The sequence below is a fragment of the Mytilus edulis genome, chromosome 4, assembly GCF_963676685.1.
Source record: "Mytilus edulis chromosome 4, xbMytEdul2.2, whole genome shotgun sequence".
Lineage (NCBI taxonomy): Eukaryota > Metazoa > Mollusca > Bivalvia > Mytilida > Mytilidae > Mytilus > Mytilus edulis.
The window spans coordinates 97,314,041-97,324,782 of record NC_092347.1 but is presented as its reverse complement, the minus strand read 5'-3'; positions in this window follow the sequence as shown (position 1 = coordinate 97,324,782).

Sequence of the window (10,742 nt, the reverse complement as noted above, 5' to 3'; positions counted from 1 at the left end):
TGGCGTTGTCAGTTTCTTTTGGTTTATGAATTTGAATATTCCTTTGATATCTTTTTTCTCTCGTTTTGTTTAGCGGATTTTGTTTCGCTTAATCGATTTATGACTATCGAACAGCGGTATACTACTGATGTCTTTATTTAGCAATATCATTCCACAGATATATTCCAAAATAATTGCCAAAATATGTTTGTGTAGTAAATTAGCTATAACAATAACCAAAAAAAAACCCGCATAAACAACAAGTTGAGAATCTGGAATAAAAGTTGTGTAAAAGCCAAATGTTTGATACTTTTAGAAAGAAAATAGACTTTGATTGCATGTACTCTAACGAGTGTATGAAATATATTTGTTGCACCTCCCATCGAGTAGGTAGTTTCATTGTAAAATTACTATACAACTATGTTTACAACAAACATAATTCTAACTACGAAATGTGACTTAAACGGTCACCAATATCTGAATGCGGAGTATATTTGAAAGCATCAGAACTTCACCAAAAAAAAAATCCAATTAATATCAAGCTTTCCCTGTGACATGTATTTCTTACTTGTCAGGGTAACCCACAGTTATATACATTAATTTCCTTTATGGCTTAACTTATCCATAGTTTTGACACATTTATATACATATACGTAGTAGAGATGTCCTTGAATATTAACGTAACAATATTTAGGTCCAATTGATCACAGACTTGGATTGATGTTTGATGTGTTTAAAAGCTTTTGATTTTGCCATTTGATACAGGATTTTCCGGAGCAATTTGTTTTGCTCTTGAATGGGCATTCGTGTCTTATTTATATGCAATGTCATTACGAAACACATATCCTGACAAATCGACGATACATCTAAATAAAACTTGTAACTATTGTTTTTAATTTTATGTAACGGAACACATTAATCCAAAACAATATCGGACCTATTAGATCGTTGGCGAACAGTTATGTTAAAGAGTCGAGGCATGGAAGATAATGTCCAGCTTTTGATAAGTTCTCTAGGGGCTTATAATTTTGAAAATAAGGTTGAGTGTTAACAACTGTTTTGAGCAGCGTAACCTTATACAAAAAGTCTTGAGTTTAGCTATGTTTATTGGTTGAGGGAACTCTTTGTTTATACAATTTGTATCCCTTCTATGATATTTTTTAAAAAATGCGCATTTAAAAAGTCAGAATGCGAATATATATGTTCACTCTTTTAGGTCATATTTTAGTACTAACAAAAAAAGAACTATGTTAATTGAACCTGCTTTGATACTATTTCTGCCCTGGATTTTTTAATAGATTATATATTTGTTCGTTTTGGAAATCTCGTATATCGTAAAGTTATCGGATTTTCAATGGGGAATTACTGTGCATTTTTTATTCCGGACCTGTTTTTGTATTGTTATGAGTTACAATTTATGACTAAAATCATCAAGGACCCATCAAATAAAACATATGATACAAAAATTTAAGAATACTTTTAGATATGTGGTGGATATATTGGCTCTCAATAATGACAACTATGTACACTAAAAAATTGTTATCCTGTTAGTCCATCAGCTAGTTTTCAAAAGCGCTCTAGTTAAGGAGTTTGTGTTACACCCCAGGGTACCGCGATTTTTTTTGATAGAATTCAACTTCATTATCTTATTGATAAAATACAAGGTGTTAGACTAAAAAAAAGTGTCCAAAAGAAGTTTGAAAACGTCCCTTTCAATGGTCCCCTCATTTAGCAATCACGATTAAGTAATTTTGGTTTAAAATTTTTAATATAAAGCGATTAAAAAAAATTAAAGTGTAGGTATAAACAACTAAAACAGATATAAAACTATCCTATTTAATGTAACACTGAAGATTTTTTGTTTAAAAAAAAATGTTTATTTACATTACAAACAATCCGATTTTTTGGGTTAAAATTAATGCATATTTTCTCATTTCATAAGAAATTCGTAATACAATTACCCGAATTCGTGAATAAAACTTTAGAATAGACCAGTATGCAATGTTTAAACTATTTGCAGTATTTATATATCGTCTAAGATATGAATTATTCAATAAAACATATGTACGTCCAAATACTCGTAAAGTACCGGAAATCATAACATTACCGTCTTCGATTCAGTCGACAATATATTCATACCTGAGTGCACACATCAGCACTTCAAGCTTATCAATTTGCAACTGAAAACACACATTAAATTGCCGATTATGTTGTTTTTGTGAGACAAATTATTTTATAAAGTAAATGTATAACAAAAATGTTTATGACAAAATGCAAAAAAAAAGGTTAAATTTTTGCGTTCTGAAAGGGTGCACTCTATCGAACTCAATAAAGGTGTGCTTGTTTACGTTTTGCGTTTTAGCTATGTGGTGATTGAGTTATGATTGTAAAGTCATTCAATCGACAAACATTGCTTTGAACGAAGGTCTAATAGTCAGTTGGGGAATTTGTTCAGACTTTCTACTTTCTTTGGCACAAAAATATGTCGATTTGACATACCATCTGGTTACTATTTTTTTGCTTTTCGTAATGTATTCATTGTTTCTCATTTGATAGTGTTTTTTTCTCATTTTCTTTCCTTCTTACTTGGATTTATTGCTTCACTATTCAATGAATTTAGTCTTGTTTTATAAATTTTGCACATATTGTCAACTGATTTTGTTACTTTGTTTGCATTCAGTTTTTTGCATATCACCGTTAAAACTTTTTCCGATACATGTCAGTCTATTTGCTTCATATGCAAAATCTGCCAAATACCCTTCCTGATGCGCATCAATATCTTTCATCTAGTTGTTTTTTGTGATCAGAGAAGCTCTCATGGATCTTCTAGATCTCCAGTTGACCAAATAATCGAGTAACAATTGAACAGAGATACAAAAACAAGAGGGGCATTGTTGGTTTCAGTTTAAATAAAAGTTGTGTTAATTGTTGGTTGTTAAATGCACATGAAAGAGCTTCAATATCATCAAAATGTCGAGATGTGGCAGGAATAGTTAACCCTGAAACATCCACACACAAAAAACTTGGCAAAACTCAAATGAAGCGAGATAAAACTGACGTTTTGAAATTGGTTCAAATACTGCAAAGCTGGACAAATCCATGTGAGACATCTGAGCAGTTACCAGGCTTGTCCTCGGGTACTGTTGCTTCTTCTGAATTAATGTGCGACCTTCTGAACGCCGCGTATGAAAGGGGTAAGTTGGCATCCGACAATTTCATCAGTGGACGGCTTGTTCAAAAGTCAATCGACATTTTCTAACCAATCAAAAGACAATCATTGCTTACATTTTCAACAAAGGAAAAAAAGGTAAGCAGTTAATGGCCGATAAGGACAATAACACATTGAAAGCAGATAGAAATATTTTTGGTCGCCTGCTTGTAATTTCCCAGACAAGACAGTTGGATATGCGAGAGGTCCTCCAGTTTGAATTAGGTCCTCTTCCATGGTCTCTTGCAAACGTTGATGGTACACCTGTAAATACAAATAAATCTGTCCTGGCTGGTCTTTTAGAAAAGGGCATTGAACAAATGCAAGCTATTCCTGAGGAAAGCATGTGGATATTTGATGGCATGGCAGTCATCAATTCATCACAAGGATACCAAGTACTTTTTCTGATTTGGCAAATGTTGTTTTTGAAACCATCTGTTGTGAATGTGACTTTGTCTTCATGTCCGTAATGTCGCAAAACAGTGTTAACGTTGTTTCCCGTATTATTGACGTTGTGTGATAGTGACGTGGGAGAGGGAGATGGTTGCCGGATGAACAAGATGGCTGAATGTTTGTACTGTCGGAGTGTATGCTGTGTGTTTTGTATTTTATGTAACGTCTGTATATACATATAGTGTGAATAAATCGTGACTGTTATTTTCTACAAAGATGGTGTTAAGTTATAAATTTATGAACGCTCGGAATTCTACGTTTACAACATTGGTGGCAGCGAACAGAAACGGATCTACGCAAACAGATGATTTATATTTTTATACAGACGGAATGCTTTTAAAGAGGGGAGGAAATATGAAATTAAACAATGAATGTACCGTAAACAAGTTTATTTGACAATACGATTGTGACCAAATGTATACATTACAACAGAAGGACGATACGGCACTGGAATACCAAGATTCACCATTTTAAAACTGATATTGGAATTAAAACAGATTCGACCACATAATTCACAGAGAAGATTTAATCGGCAAAAGTGGACGGAAATTAATTAAACATTTTTGTTCGGTGTTATTATCAAGGATTAAATGACAGTCTAAGGTGCAAATTTGAAAGAAATCAACATTGTTACGTTTAGCTATAAATAATTGTTGTTTTATGTATGTCTATAACTTATATTTGTCAGCATTTTGATATATATTAACCATGAGCTGGTGTGACTTACCAGAGTTTGACGGTACTGAACTTTTTGAAGGTTTCTGGTTGAAATTTTCTATCTTTGCTGAACGTTTTAATTGGTCATCTAGTGATATGGCTTCTTATTTGGTTACTTCACTGAGAGGTATAGCTTTAGAATATGTGTCGTATTTACCACACAGAGATCTTTATAATGTATCTGTTTTGTATTCTGCATTGAAATGTCGATTTGGTGATATTGAAACTGCTCAGATTTGTAGAATGAAATTGAGAAATATAACTATGTTTAAAAGTGAAAGCGTCCAAGAGTACGTATGTAGAATTGAGATAAATGTTCGGAAATCGTTCCCTGGTGTGAACGAAAATTTATTAGTGAAGCTGATTACTGAGTATGCTATATATGGATACCCTGATGGTGACATTGGATATAGAGTTCTGACTAAAGAACCGTCAACAGTTAGTGAACTTATCAAAGAAATATTGTGACAGGAACATTGCAGAAAATCTTTAAAGTCCGTAGAAAAATCGCGTTGCACTGCGGACAGTGAATTTGAGAAACATTTTGAAATAGGCACTAAGCGTAATATGAATTTCGCAGAGCATGATATTCGGAGGAATAAAGTTTCCGAAAATACTGACGTTTATATGCAAAACGACATTAGTTTATATACTAGTAACCAGAAATTGGTAAAAGACAATTATACTGTTGGTAAATTAAATGTACGTAATAATTTCGTGTATCCGAGTGAACAGTCTGTTTATTGCATCGCTGAGTCATATCAATTGAAATATGAAGAACTTTGTGACGTTATTGAGGCAACTGAAGTTGAAGTTGCGAAAGTTTTGGACGAAGAGATATCTATCTTGGAACTTCCGCGCGTTGAAAAGCAGTCAGTGGTTACTGGTGGAACAGAGGTTGTTTTCGTTAGAAAGGTTGAATTGAAATATGAGGAACTTAATGAAATTGTTGAGGCAACTGAGCTTGAAGTTGCAAAAGTTGAAAGTCCGAACGTTGAACAACAGACGGTAACCAGTCTCATTGAGGCGTGGGTTCGAATCCCACCGCTGCCACCAATGTTGTAAACGTAGAATTCCGAGCGTTCATAAATTTATAACTTAACACCATCTTTGTAGAAAATAACAGTCACGATTTATTCACACTATATGTATATACAGACGTTACATGAAATACAAAACACACAGCATACACTCCGACAGTACAAACATTCAGCCATCTTGTTCATCCGGCAACCATCTCCCTCTCCCACGTCACTATCACACAACGTCAATAATACGGGAAACAACGTTAACACTGTTTTGCGACATTACGGACATGAAGACAAAGTCACATTCACAACACCATCCTTTCAGTTTCAAAAAGAGCTCCCCGCATTGATTTTGTCACTGGTCAGTATCCCACATTATCCATAAAAAAATTAAAACGGGATCGCAGGTCCTTGGGAGGGCAAATCATAACAATAATTTCGAGACCATCACAATCGTGTCCTCGGCAATGGAAGAACTTTGTGTCAGTTGGTAGAAACAAAGTTGTTCTATTTGAATTCTTTGTGTAAGAATTGAGTAAACAATCCTATAGATTTACACTTGAAGGAATTGATTTATTTGTATCACATGGAAGTATGTGCCACAAAATTTCTGTTGAAAATGAAAAAGTGACAAGTGTAAAATGCACTGAGCTTTAAAGCAAACTGGAAAAAGCCGACAAAAAATTTGGGGAGAATGTTTGTAGAGCACTGCCAGGATTTCACGCTTTTAATGGTTGTGATTCAGTTAGTGCTTTGTCCGGTAAAGGAAAAAGCAAAGCATTCGGCGTATTGACACGTTCTGTGGAGTTTTCAGAAGGTCTATCCCGTCTTGGTGAAACTTTTGAAGAGATAGGCGAAGAACTGTCAAAAACACTCGAGAGGTTTTTGTGTGCTATATATGACTACGTGAATAACAACATCAATGAATTAAGATTCAGTTTTTTTTGCAATGCAAAAAACATTCATTGTCATTTATTGCTCCCAACAAAAGATGCAATGTTAAAGCACATCAAACGAACCAACTTTCAGGCAAAGATTTGGAAATCTGCTCTTCAACACAACACGGTTCCATCGCCAAACAACCATGGTTGGATTGTTAAGAACGATATGATCAGCATCCATTGGCTAGACCAACCGCCAGCGTTCGATGCTATATTGATACTGATAAACTGGTTGTGCCACCAAAAGATGTTCATGTGTTCGACAAGGTTTATCCTGGACAGATGGCTGCAAATGTACGAATGCTTGTAGCAACAAGAAAAATCAAATCGTTGATATGGCTGACGATGACGACGAAGATGATGAAGATGATGGTGATGAAAATTCGCTAGATGGCGTTGACGAAATTGAAGATGATTGATCATTCTATGGATTGACCTTCTTCATGACCTTAAAATGTGGTGATTCTGTTGTTAAAAGAACTTTAATATAGATCTTGAAACCCTCGCAGTTCTTTTATTTTTTTAGTACTATGTGTGTTTTTTAATGACTGTGATGTACATTGCTTATGTTTGTGTTTGTCATTGATTCCATGTTTTTTTCACTATCTTACCTTTGAATTTTGTTCAACTGCCTTTAGTTACTTGATGCTCTATGTTTCAATGTAAAAAATATACCTTTTTTATTCAAGAAAACTAGTATGTATGCTTTGTTTCATTCAAAATCATGGATTTTAGATATAACCCTCCCCCTTTTTTCTATTCTAGTCCTATACGATTTAAAAATTAAGTAAAAATTAGCCTCCGTATTTATAAGATATGATTTGTTCAATTTAATAAGAGAAAAAGTACCAAATACTTGGTTATTTTTTCTTTTTTCTGTATAAATGTGTTAAACAAAATTTTTGATATACTCTTAAATAAGACCCCTTGTAACCCCTTTTGGACACTTTTTCAAAAGGCTAACACCTCTTAAAATATTCTTCAGACATTACTCTTTAGATTTATGCAAAAAAAATGCGGTACCCTGGGGTGTAACACAGAACTGAAATTTTACCTTACCAGCTGATGGACTATGTTGAACTACCTTTAAATCCAGCTATTAATTACAAAGAACACTGCCCTTTCCAGGTTTTTGTTATGTATATTATTAACGGGAAGCTTAATACCAAAATTTATGATAAAAGAGATGATTTTTCATTTCCAATTGGTAATTATCCATTTTAGATGGTGTCACCATGTTATGGTGTTTGTATATCTTAACTTTATCGATTCGCTCGTGTATTTATCAACATATTAGATTTTAAAGAAACAAATCTATGTATTACTGAAAACATATAACACCAGGGTTTTCGATATCACAAACAAGTCAAAACAGTTCCTACATGTTATCATCGGTACATGCAGACATCTTATACGTTCATGTATTTCACATCCTATCTTTTATGGTTATATTCTTTACAAAGCACAAATATGTCGGCATTGACCTCAAAAGCTAACCAAACCTTCAAACAGACTTATTAAGAAGTGATATAGTAACGATACAGGTCATTAAAGATTGCATATTTTGACTCTAATATTGATTGACTTATAGTGTCTTTGCATCGGAAATAAACTCATTTATTTCAAAACCAGTTGTTGGCATGCTACGGGTTATGTTCTTTTCATGTATTTTATGATGGTATGATACTAAGTCCATTACGGGAGGGAATGTGCTTGATATTCATATGATGAAGACATAATCTTTCAATCAGTTTAATTGAGGTTGGAACTGGCGTATTGGTATGTGTTTCTTCATTCTATATTGGCAAGAGGTACATGTATAGGGGAGGGTTGAGATATCACAAAACGTATGAAACCCCGCCGTATATATGTGCATGTCCCAAGTGAGGGGACTCCGGCCTTTGTTATTCTTGCATGATTTTTAATTTTATAAAAAAGAAGATGTGGTATGATTGGTTCATTTATAAATTTTGTTGTTTAGTATGGCGGCCATTATCACTTAACATTTTTGTTAAGAGGCCAGCTGAAGCACGCCTCCAGGGTGCTGGATTTTTCTTGCTGTGTTAAAGACCCATTGGTGGCCTTCGGCTATGTTCAGCTCTTTGGTCGGGTTGTTGTCTCTTTGACACATTCCTCATTTCCATTTTCAATTTTATTTAGTTATTTACCTAAAGTACTAAAGCTTCTTGTAAATGAAATATTGTTATTGTATATGCTTTAATGAATATTTCATGACATCAATAACAATAAAAGATAATACAAAGTGAAGTCAATGATCGGGAAAATTATAAACAAACGAATTAATTTTTCTTGAGAAAAAAAACCCAGTTTTTACGGGAAACATTAATTATGATAAAATGTGAAGAGCTTATTACCAAAAGAAAGAAGGACTATGTTAACGCAATAATTATTCGTATTTCTTTAGAAAAAAAAACGATCGATTGATAAGTTTTGTTTGTGAAATCAAGCCAACGTGACAAAAACGGGGTCTTTTCTTATAAAAGAGATGGTATTTCAATTTTAAGATATTAAACAATGTCAAACACATAATTTTCATGATAGCACTTATCATATTAATGAAGCACACACAATAGGGAATAAACTCATTTTGATGCTATTTTATTCTACAAATGGGACAACCCTCAACCAGAGACTTAATGACATAAATCAGCAATTAAAGGTTGCCGTACGGCCTACAACACTGGGAAAACTGACGAGGCTGGTTTTTAACGACCTTGAATACCCATGAGGGTCTTACATGGTCGGTAAAACCTATAGCACAATGTAAGCTTTACGTTATAACAAGCCCCAAAAAAAATGATGTAAAACAGTTAAAATTATAAAAGAAGCTGCCTAAAAAAACCAATATGAAATTAATTAAGAATAGCTGTGATTTAGTTAATTACAATGTAAGTTATTATATAACAATTTGAATGTACAGTGATCCACAAGTTTTATATATAAATCGTCAACAAATAGACACCGCAGACACCTCTATTCTAACATACCGTACCATTATAAAAGCCCTTACAACGACATAATGTAGATAACAAATCCTATCGTGATACAACATGTTAGCAGTTACTGAAACCATGAAACCATGAAACCATGGATGTATTATATGGACATTGGTATAATACTTCCATGCTGAAACCAGCGTACTTTTAAAACCGGCCGATAAGAAATCATGCTGTCCTATACTTGCCTGATATCGGATGTCGTACTTTTTAGAAAAAATCATATCGGAAATTCATAAACAGTCAAAATCTGTTGCACAGATTGAAGTCGCTGTCAAAACTTTATAAAACCAAAGAGATCGTCAATTTTATGCGACCTCGCTATATAAATTTTCTCTATATTTGATATGAGTTATTTTGTGATTCCCAAAAGATTTTTGTAAGAACCAAAGACATCAAAATTGATTTTTGCAACTTTTCCGACAATAGTAAAAGCACGATACAAGCGTCCCAAAATCTGAATAACATTAGTTCCTGAGCACTGTAATCTCGAGCGTTAGCACGCTAAAAACCTATATCAGCGTGTTGGTATAGCACAAATCAGGGCAAATTCATATTCAATTGATAATTTATGATAGGTTACCAAAGTTTTATTTGGATTCGATAATACATATAAGACGTTACGATTTATTCCGACCACAAAGTCGTAAAAGAATATTTTTAGTTAATTTTTGCAGCGGTTTAAAAATTCATAAGGACAAAGATGGTCAATCTTTGAAGGATAACCCCAAAATTGATTGACACATTTAGTAGATGAAGAGCCATAAACTTACACATTAAATGTAAATAAACGTATAAGTAGTATAAGGTTAATTTTATTTCTTTGTCATGGTTCTAACTTCCTGACAGGGCAATCAGTCATGTTTTTATAGTTATGCAGATTATGGTTTAGGCAGGCTGTATATAAACCCCCAGACCGGCCGAATAGAACAGTACCTATTTTCCTCATCCACTAAGGTAAGTTGCTTAGAATAACCTAGTCTCTAGATTTCTCTCGAAATTTCATAAAGCATTTTAGGGCACTGAAACATTTTATTGTTTCATGTTAAATTTATGCATGCATTCGATCGACTGCATTGTTAACTCTTAATTCTAAACATTATCAAATCGTTTCATGCTTTTGAAATTAAAACATTGTGAGTAAGAAAAAGTCACATTTAGTGTAGCGAGTTTGCGTAGCTCAAATAAAATATCTGTTTCTATAATAAATACAGAGCTAATTCAATTTAAAAGTAATCATAATTACTCACCTTTTTTTACTCAATTTTCACTTCTTTTGTTGATTTTCGCAACTGCTTCTATACGTTTGCTGAACATTTGTATATTTATGAAAGATTCCTTGTTCTATACAGTGGTCTAGAAAGTAGTACCATACATACAGCTGATTTAATAGAAATAA